The following is a 10908-nucleotide window of genomic DNA, read 5'->3' as shown; positions in this document are numbered from 1 at the left end:
CTCCCCGTCCCCCGGTGACCCTGCTAGGTCCACCTTCTTAGGGAAACCCTCTGCAGAGGAGCTGACAGAGCCAGGAACTTGTGAGTTGCGTGTGTCCACTCAGGCATCATTCATGCTTGTTCTGCAGGCAGTTCCTGTCAGAAGGAGGAGGCGCAGCAGGAGCGCCGGGGGGCGGAAGACGGTGCCTCAGTGCCTCTCTCCTTCTGACATTGTTAAAGAAAACACAACAAATTTATAAGTATGTAGATAATTACATGTAGATAATGTCCTCAAGTTCTGTATAACCACTTTTCCCTCTCTCTGTGTTTGTTTCTCGTTCGTCGTTGTGTGTGTGTTTGTGTGCATCTGTCTCTTTCAAACAGGTGCCGGTCCTCACCTCTGCAGTGCTGCCGTCTCCTGTAGCGCTGCATGGTTCTAAGCTAAGTTTCCTTTCCTTTTTCTGTTCTCTCAGATTTTGTCCTCAGGTTTGAAGTGTCTGTGTTGTGCAGCTGGTCTGGTCTGTCTCTAGACAGTTCAGGCTTCACCCACTAGTTAAATGGTGGAGGCTCACAGCGACATACTCAACACACAAGTTTCTGAACTCTGCATGAGGGTTTCTCCGACGAAGTGAGGGCCGTGAGGCACAGCTCCCCGTCCCCCGGTGACCCTGCTAGGTCCACCTTCTTAGGGAAACCTCTGCAGAGGAGCTGACAGAGCCAGGAACTTGTGAGTTGCGTGTGTCCACTCAGGCATCATTCATGCTTGTTCTGCAGGCAGTTCCTGTCAGAAGGAGGAGGCGCAGCAGGAGCGCCGGGGGGCGGAAGACGGTGCCTCAGTGCCTCTCTCCTTCTGACATTGTTAAAGAAAACACAACAAATTTATAAGTATGTAGATAATTACATGTAGATAATGTCCTCAAGTTCTGTATAACCACTTTTCCCTCTCTCTGTGTTTGTTTCTCGTTCGTCGTTGTGTGTGTGTTTGTGTGCATCTGTCTCTTTCAAACAGGTGCCGGTCCTCACCTCTGCAGTGCTGCCGTCTCCTGTAGCGCTGCATGGTTCTAAGCTAAGTTTCCTTTCCTTTTTCTGTTCTCTCAGATTTTGTCCTCAGGTTTGAAGTGTCTGTGTTGTGCAGCTGGTCTGGTCTGTCTCTAGACAGTTCAGGCTTCACCCACTAGTTAAATGGTGGAGGCTCACAGCGACATACTCAACACACAAGTTTCTGAACTCTGCATGAGGGTTTCTCCGACGAAGTGAGGGCCGTGAGGCACAGCTCCCCGTCCCCCGGTGACCCTGCTAGGTCCACCTTCTTAGGGAAACCCTCTGCAGAGGAGCTGACAGAGCCAGGAACTTGTGAGTTGCGTGTGTCCACTCAGGCATCATTCATGCTTGTTCTGCAGGCAGTTCCTGTCAGAAGGAGGAGGCGCAGCAGGAGCGCCGGGGGGCGGAAGACGGTGCCTCAGTGCCTCTCTCCTTCTGACATTGTTAAAGAAAACACAACAAATTTATAAGTATGTAGATAATTACATGTAGATAATGTCCTCAAGTTCTGTATAACCACTTTTCCCTCTCTCTGTGTTTGTTTCTCGTTCGTCGTTGTGTGTGTGTTTGTGTGCATCTGTCTCTTTCAAACAGGTGCCGGTCCTCACCTCTGCAGTGCTGCCGTCTCCTGTAGCGCTGCATGGTTCTAAGCTAAGTTTCCTTTCCTTTTTCTGTTCTCTCAGATTTTGTCCTCAGGTTTGAAGTGTCTGTGTTGTGCAGCTGGTCTGGTCTGTCTCTAGACAGTTCAGGCTTCACCCACTAGTTAAATGGTGGAGGCTCACAGCGACATACTCAACACACAAGTTTCTGAACTCTGCATGAGGGTTTCTCCGACGAAGTGAGGGCCGTGAGGCACAGCTCCCCGTCCCCCGGTGACCCTGCTAGGTCCACCTTCTTAGGGAAACCCTCTGCAGAGGAGCTGACAGAGCCAGGAACTTGTGAGTTGCGTGTGTCCACTCAGGCATCATTCATGCTTGTTCTGCAGGCAGTTCCTGTCAGAAGGAGGAGGCGCAGCAGGAGCGCCGGGGGGCGGAAGACGGTGCCTCAGTGCCTCTCTCCTTCTGACATTGTTAAAGAAAACACAACAAATTTATAAGTATGTAGATAATTACATGTAGATAATGTCCTCAAGTTCTGTATAACCACTTTTCCCTCTCTCTGTGTTTGTTTCTCGTTCGTCGTTGTGTGTGTGTTTGTGTGCATCTGTCTCTTTCAAACAGGTGCCGGTCCTCACCTCTGCAGTGCTGCCGTCTCCTGTAGCGCTGCATGGTTCTAAGCTAAGTTTCCTTTCCTTTTTCTGTTCTCTCAGATTTTGTCCTCAGGTTTGAAGTGTCTGTGTTGTGCAGCTGGTCTGGTCTGTCTCTAGACAGTTCAGGCTTCACCCACTAGTTAAATGGTGGAGGCTCACAGCGACATACTCAACACACAAGTTTCTGAACTCTGCATGAGGGTTTCTCCGACGAAGTGAGGGCCGTGAGGCACAGCTCCCCGTCCCCCGGTGACCCTGCTAGGTCCACCTTCTTAGGGAAACCCTCTGCAGAGGAGCTGACAGAGCCAGGAACTTGTGAGTTGCGTGTGTCCACTCAGGCATCATTCATGCTTGTTCTGCAGGCAGTTCCTGTCAGAAGGAGGAGGCGCAGCAGGAGCGCCGGGGGGCGGAAGACGGTGCCTCAGTGCCTCTCTCCTTCTGACATTGTTAAAGAAAACACAACAAATTTATAAGTATGTAGATAATTACATGTAGATAATGTCCTCAAGTTCTGTATAACCACTTTTCCCTCTCTCTGTGTTTGTTTCTCGTTCGTCGTTGTGTGTGTGTTTGTGTGCATCTGTCTCTTTCAAACAGGTGCCGGTCCTCACCTCTGCAGTGCTGCCGTCTCCTGTAGCGCTGCATGGTTCTAAGCTAAGTTTCCTTTCCTTTTTCTGTTCTCTCAGATTTTGTCCTCAGGTTTGAAGTGTCTGTGTTGTGCAGCTGGTCTGGTCTGTCTCTAGACAGTTCAGGCTTCACCCACTAGTTAAATGGTGGAGGCTCACAGCGACATACTCAACACACAAGTTTCTGAACTCTGCATGAGGGTTTCTCCGACGAAGTGAGGGCCGTGAGGCACAGCTCCCCGTCCCCCGGTGACCCTGCTAGGTCCACCTTCTTAGGGAAACCCTCTGCAGAGGAGCTGACAGAGCCAGGAACTTGTGAGTTGCGTGTGTCCACTCAGGCATCATTCATGCTTGTTCTGCAGGCAGTTCCTGTCAGAAGGAGGAGGCGCAGCAGGAGCGCCGGGGGGCGGAAGACGGTGCCTCAGTGCCTCTCTCCTTCTGACATTGTTAAAGAAAACACAACAAATTTATAAGTATGTAGATAATTACATGTAGATAATGTCCTCAAGTTCTGTATAACCACTTTTCCCTCTCTCTGTGTTTGTTTCTCGTTCGTCGTTGTGTGTGTGTTTGTGTGCATCTGTCTCTTTCAAACAGGTGCCGGTCCTCACCTCTGCAGTGCTGCCGTCTCCTGTAGCGCTGCATGGTTCTAAGCTAAGTTTCCTTTCCTTTTTCTGTTCTCTCAGATTTTGTCCTCAGGTTTGAAGTGTCTGTGTTGTGCAGCTGGTCTGGTCTGTCTCTAGACAGTTCAGGCTTCACCCACTAGTTAAATGGTGGAGGCTCACAGCGACATACTCAACACACAAGTTTCTGAACTCTGCATGAGGGTTTCTCCGACGAAGTGAGGGCCGTGAGGCACAGCTCCCCGTCCCCCGGTGACCCTGCTAGGTCCACCTTCTTAGGGAAACCCTCTGCAGAGGAGCTGACAGAGCCAGGAACTTGTGAGTTGCGTGTGTCCACTCAGGCATCATTCATGCTTGTTCTGCAGGCAGTTCCTGTCAGAAGGAGGAGGCGCAGCAGGAGCGCCGGGGGGCGGAAGACGGTGCCTCAGTGCCTCTCTCCTTCTGACATTGTTAAAGAAAACACAACAAATTTATAAGTATGTAGATAATTACATGTAGATAATGTCCTCAAGTTCTGTATAACCACTTTTCCCTCTCTCTGTGTTTGTTTCTCGTTCGTCGTTGTGTGTGTGTTTGTGTGCATCTGTCTCTTTCAAACAGGTGCCGGTCCTCACCTCTGCAGTGCTGCCGTCTCCTGTAGCGCTGCATGGTTCTAAGCTAAGTTTCCTTTCCTTTTTCTGTTCTCTCAGATTTTGTCCTCAGGTTTGAAGTGTCTGTGTTGTGCAGCTGGTCTGGTCTGTCTCTAGACAGTTCAGGCTTCACCCACTAGTTAAATGGTGGAGGCTCACAGCGACATACTCAACACACAAGTTTCTGAACTCTGCATGAGGGTTTCTCCGACGAAGTGAGGGCCGTGAGGCACAGCTCCCCGTCCCCCGGTGACCCTGCTAGGTCCACCTTCTTAGGGAAACCCTCTGCAGAGGAGCTGACAGAGCCAGGAACTTGTGAGTTGCGTGTGTCCACTCAGGCATCATTCATGCTTGTTCTGCAGGCAGTTCCTGTCAGAAGGAGGAGGCGCAGCAGGAGCGCCGGGGGGCGGAAGACGGTGCCTCAGTGCCTCTCTCCTTCTGACATTGTTAAAGAAAACACAACAAATTTATAAGTATGTAGATAATTACATGTAGATAATGTCCTCAAGTTCTGTATAACCACTTTTCCCTCTCTCTGTGTTTGTTTCTCGTTCGTCGTTGTGTGTGTGTTTGTGTGCATCTGTCTCTTTCAAACAGGTGCCGGTCCTCACCTCTGCAGTGCTGCCGTCTCCTGTAGCGCTGCATGGTTCTAAGCTAAGTTTCCTTTCCTTTTTCTGTTCTCTCAGATTTTGTCCTCAGGTTTGAAGTGTCTGTGTTGTGCAGCTGGTCTGGTCTGTCTCTAGACAGTTCAGGCTTCACCCACTAGTTAAATGGTGGAGGCTCACAGCGACATACTCAACACACAAGTTTCTGAACTCTGCATGAGGGTTTCTCCGACGAAGTGAGGGCCGTGAGGCACAGCTCCCCGTCCCCCGGTGACCCTGCTAGGTCCACCTTCTTAGGGAAACCCTCTGCAGAGGAGCTGACAGAGCCAGGAACTTGTGAGTTGCGTGTGTCCACTCAGGCATCATTCATGCTTGTTCTGCAGGCAGTTCCTGTCAGAAGGAGGAGGCGCAGCAGGAGCGCCGGGGGGCGGAAGACGGTGCCTCAGTGCCTCTCTCCTTCTGACATTGTTAAAGAAAACACAACAAATTTATAAGTATGTAGATAATTACATGTAGATAATGTCCTCAAGTTCTGTATAACCACTTTTCCCTCTCTCTGTGTTTGTTTCTCGTTCGTCGTTGTGTGTGTGTTTGTGTGCATCTGTCTCTTTCAAACAGGTGCCGGTCCTCACCTCTGCAGTGCTGCCGTCTCCTGTAGCGCTGCATGGTTCTAAGCTAAGTTTCCTTTCCTTTTTCTGTTCTCTCAGATTTTGTCCTCAGGTTTGAAGTGTCTGTGTTGTGCAGCTGGTCTGGTCTGTCTCTAGACAGTTCAGGCTTCACCCACTAGTTAAATGGTGGAGGCTCACAGCGACATACTCAACACACAAGTTTCTGAACTCTGCATGAGGGTTTCTCCGACGAAGTGAGGGCCGTGAGGCACAGCTCCCCGTCCCCCGGTGACCCTGCTAGGTCCACCTTCTTAGGGAAACCCTCTGCAGAGGAGCTGACAGAGCCAGGAACTTGTGAGTTGCGTGTGTCCACTCAGGCATCATTCATGCTTGTTCTGCAGGCAGTTCCTGTCAGAAGGAGGAGGCGCAGCAGGAGCGCCGGGGGGCGGAAGACGGTGCCTCAGTGCCTCTCTCCTTCTGACATTGTTAAAGAAAACACAACAAATTTATAAGTATGTAGATAATTACATGTAGATAATGTCCTCAAGTTCTGTATAACCACTTTTCCCTCTCTCTGTGTTTGTTTCTCGTTCGTCGTTGTGTGTGTGTTTGTGTGCATCTGTCTCTTTCAAACAGGTGCCGGTCCTCACCTCTGCAGTGCTGCCGTCTCCTGTAGCGCTGCATGGTTCTAAGCTAAGTTTCCTTTCCTTTTTCTGTTCTCTCAGATTTTGTCCTCAGGTTTGAAGTGTCTGTGTTGTGCAGCTGGTCTGGTCTGTCTCTAGACAGTTCAGGCTTCACCCACTAGTTAAATGGTGGAGGCTCACAGCGACATACTCAACACACAAGTTTCTGAACTCTGCATGAGGGTTTCTCCGACGAAGTGAGGGCCGTGAGGCACAGCTCCCCGTCCCCCGGTGACCCTGCTAGGTCCACCTTCTTAGGGAAACCCTCTGCAGAGGAGCTGACAGAGCCAGGAACTTGTGAGTTGCGTGTGTCCACTCAGGCATCATTCATGCTTGTTCTGCAGGCAGTTCCTGTCAGAAGGAGGAGGCGCAGCAGGAGCGCCGGGGGGCGGAAGACGGTGCCTCAGTGCCTCTCTCCTTCTGACATTGTTAAAGAAAACACAACAAATTTATAAGTATGTAGATAATTACATGTAGATAATGTCCTCAAGTTCTGTATAACCACTTTTCCCTCTCTCTGTGTTTGTTTCTCGTTCGTCGTTGTGTGTGTGTTTGTGTGCATCTGTCTCTTTCAAACAGGTGCCGGTCCTCACCTCTGCAGTGCTGCCGTCTCCTGTAGCGCTGCATGGTTCTAAGCTAAGTTTCCTTTCCTTTTTCTGTTCTCTCAGATTTTGTCCTCAGGTTTGAAGTGTCTGTGTTGTGCAGCTGGTCTGGTCTGTCTCTAGACAGTTCAGGCTTCACCCACTAGTTAAATGGTGGAGGCTCACAGCGACATACTCAACACACAAGTTTCTGAACTCTGCATGAGGGTTTCTCCGACGAAGTGAGGGCCGTGAGGCACAGCTCCCCGTCCCCCGGTGACCCTGCTAGGTCCACCTTCTTAGGGAAACCCTCTGCAGAGGAGCTGACAGAGCCAGGAACTTGTGAGTTGCGTGTGTCCACTCAGGCATCATTCATGCTTGTTCTGCAGGCAGTTCCTGTCAGAAGGAGGAGGCGCAGCAGGAGCGCCGGGGGGCGGAAGACGGTGCCTCAGTGCCTCTCTCCTTCTGACATTGTTAAAGAAAACACAACAAATTTATAAGTATGTAGATAATTACATGTAGATAATGTCCTCAAGTTCTGTATAACCACTTTTCCCTCTCTCTGTGTTTGTTTCTCGTTCGTCGTTGTGTGTGTGTTTGTGTGCATCTGTCTCTTTCAAACAGGTGCCGGTCCTCACCTCTGCAGTGCTGCCGTCTCCTGTAGCGCTGCATGGTTCTAAGCTAAGTTTCCTTTCCTTTTTCTGTTCTCTCAGATTTTGTCCTCAGGTTTGAAGTGTCTGTGTTGTGCAGCTGGTCTGGTCTGTCTCTAGACAGTTCAGGCTTCACCCACTAGTTAAATGGTGGAGGCTCACAGCGACATACTCAACACACAAGTTTCTGAACTCTGCATGAGGGTTTCTCCGACGAAGTGAGGGCCGTGAGGCACAGCTCCCCGTCCCCCGGTGACCCTGCTAGGTCCACCTTCTTAGGGAAACCCTCTGCAGAGGAGCTGACAGAGCCAGGAACTTGTGAGTTGCGTGTGTCCACTCAGGCATCATTCATGCTTGTTCTGCAGGCAGTTCCTGTCAGAAGGAGGAGGCGCAGCAGGAGCGCCGGGGGGCGGAAGACGGTGCCTCAGTGCCTCTCTCCTTCTGACATTGTTAAAGAAAACACAACAAATTTATAAGTATGTAGATAATTACATGTAGATAATGTCCTCAAGTTCTGTATAACCACTTTTCCCTCTCTCTGTGTTTGTTTCTCGTTCGTCGTTGTGTGTGTGTTTGTGTGCATCTGTCTCTTTCAAACAGGTGCCGGTCCTCACCTCTGCAGTGCTGCCGTCTCCTGTAGCGCTGCATGGTTCTAAGCTAAGTTTCCTTTCCTTTTTCTGTTCTCTCAGATTTTGTCCTCAGGTTTGAAGTGTCTGTGTTGTGCAGCTGGTCTGGTCTGTCTCTAGACAGTTCAGGCTTCACCCACTAGTTAAATGGTGGAGGCTCACAGCGACATACTCAACACACAAGTTTCTGAACTCTGCATGAGGGTTTCTCCGACGAAGTGAGGGCCGTGAGGCACAGCTCCCCGTCCCCCGGTGACCCTGCTAGGTCCACCTTCTTAGGGAAACCCTCTGCAGAGGAGCTGACAGAGCCAGGAACTTGTGAGTTGCGTGTGTCCACTCAGGCATCATTCATGCTTGTTCTGCAGGCAGTTCCTGTCAGAAGGAGGAGGCGCAGCAGGAGCGCCGGGGGGCGGAAGACGGTGCCTCAGTGCCTCTCTCCTTCTGACATTGTTAAAGAAAACACAACAAATTTATAAGTATGTAGATAATTACATGTAGATAATGTCCTCAAGTTCTGTATAACCACTTTTCCCTCTCTCTGTGTTTGTTTCTCGTTCGTCGTTGTGTGTGTGTTTGTGTGCATCTGTCTCTTTCAAACAGGTGCCGGTCCTCACCTCTGCAGTGCTGCCGTCTCCTGTAGCGCTGCATGGTTCTAAGCTAAGTTTCCTTTCCTTTTTCTGTTCTCTCAGATTTTGTCCTCAGGTTTGAAGTGTCTGTGTTGTGCAGCTGGTCTGGTCTGTCTCTAGACAGTTCAGGCTTCACCCACTAGTTAAATGGTGGAGGCTCACAGCGACATACTCAACACACAAGTTTCTGAACTCTGCATGAGGGTTTCTCCGACGAAGTGAGGGCCGTGAGGCACAGCTCCCCGTCCCCCGGTGACCCTGCTAGGTCCACCTTCTTAGGGAAACCCTCTGCAGAGGAGCTGACAGAGCCAGGAACTTGTGAGTTGCGTGTGTCCACTCAGGCATCATTCATGCTTGTTCTGCAGGCAGTTCCTGTCAGAAGGAGGAGGCGCAGCAGGAGCGCCGGGGGGCGGAAGACGGTGCCTCAGTGCCTCTCTCCTTCTGACATTGTTAAAGAAAACACAACAAATTTATAAGTATGTAGATAATTACATGTAGATAATGTCCTCAAGTTCTGTATAACCACTTTTCCCTCTCTCTGTGTTTGTTTCTCGTTCGTCGTTGTGTGTGTGTTTGTGTGCATCTGTCTCTTTCAAACAGGTGCCGGTCCTCACCTCTGCAGTGCTGCCGTCTCCTGTAGCGCTGCATGGTTCTAAGCTAAGTTTCCTTTCCTTTTTCTGTTCTCTCAGATTTTGTCCTCAGGTTTGAAGTGTCTGTGTTGTGCAGCTGGTCTGGTCTGTCTCTAGACAGTTCAGGCTTCACCCACTAGTTAAATGGTGGAGGCTCACAGCGACATACTCAACACACAAGTTTCTGAACTCTGCATGAGGGTTTCTCCGACGAAGTGAGGGCCGTGAGGCACAGCTCCCCGTCCCCCGGTGACCCTGCTAGGTCCACCTTCTTAGGGAAACCCTCTGCAGAGGAGCTGACAGAGCCAGGAACTTGTGAGTTGCGTGTGTCCACTCAGGCATCATTCATGCTTGTTCTGCAGGCAGTTCCTGTCAGAAGGAGGAGGCGCAGCAGGAGCGCCGGGGGGCGGAAGACGGTGCCTCAGTGCCTCTCTCCTTCTGACATTGTTAAAGAAAACACAACAAATTTATAAGTATGTAGATAATTACATGTAGATAATGTCCTCAAGTTCTGTATAACCACTTTTCCCTCTCTCTGTGTTTGTTTCTCGTTCGTCGTTGTGTGTGTGTTTGTGTGCATCTGTCTCTTTCAAACAGGTGCCGGTCCTCACCTCTGCAGTGCTGCCGTCTCCTGTAGCGCTGCATGGTTCTAAGCTAAGTTTCCTTTCCTTTTTCTGTTCTCTCAGATTTTGTCCTCAGGTTTGAAGTGTCTGTGTTGTGCAGCTGGTCTGGTCTGTCTCTAGACAGTTCAGGCTTCACCCACTAGTTAAATGGTGGAGGCTCACAGCGACATACTCAACACACAAGTTTCTGAACTCTGCATGAGGGTTTCTCCGACGAAGTGAGGGCCGTGAGGCACAGCTCCCCGTCCCCCGGTGACCCTGCTAGGTCCACCTTCTTAGGGAAACCCTCTGCAGAGGAGCTGACAGAGCCAGGAACTTGTGAGTTGCGTGTGTCCACTCAGGCATCATTCATGCTTGTTCTGCAGGCAGTTCCTGTCAGAAGGAGGAGGCGCAGCAGGAGCGCCGGGGGGCGGAAGACGGTGCCTCAGTGCCTCTCTCCTTCTGACATTGTTAAAGAAAACACAACAAATTTATAAGTATGTAGATAATTACATGTAGATAATGTCCTCAAGTTCTGTATAACCACTTTTCCCTCTCTCTGTGTTTGTTTCTCGTTCGTCGTTGTGTGTGTGTTTGTGTGCATCTGTCTCTTTCAAACAGGTGCCGGTCCTCACCTCTGCAGTGCTGCCGTCTCCTGTAGCGCTGCATGGTTCTAAGCTAAGTTTCCTTTCCTTTTTCTGTTCTCTCAGATTTTGTCCTCAGGTTTGAAGTGTCTGTGTTGTGCAGCTGGTCTGGTCTGTCTCTAGACAGTTCAGGCTTCACCCACTAGTTAAATGGTGGAGGCTCACAGCGACATACTCAACACACAAGTTTCTGAACTCTGCATGAGGGTTTCTCCGACGAAGTGAGGGCCGTGAGGCACAGCTCCCCGTCCCCCGGTGACCCTGCTAGGTCCACCTTCTTAGGGAAACCCTCTGCAGAGGAGCTGACAGAGCCAGGAACTTGTGAGTTGCGTGTGTCCACTCAGGCATCATTCATGCTTGTTCTGCAGGCAGTTCCTGTCAGAAGGAGGAGGCGCAGCAGGAGCGCCGGGGGGCGGAAGACGGTGCCTCAGTGCCTCTCTCCTTCTGACATTGTTAAAGAAAACACAACAAATTTATAAGTATGTAGATAATTACATGTAGATAATGT

This window comes from Rhamphochromis longiceps, unplaced genomic scaffold (genome assembly GCF_057381845.1).
Source record: "Rhamphochromis longiceps isolate RC_006_pf unplaced genomic scaffold, R_longiceps_female_GT1.1 unmapped_scaffold_9, whole genome shotgun sequence".
NCBI lineage: Eukaryota > Metazoa > Chordata > Actinopteri > Cichliformes > Cichlidae > Rhamphochromis > Rhamphochromis longiceps.
Note: the sequence above shows the minus strand (reverse complement) of the source record.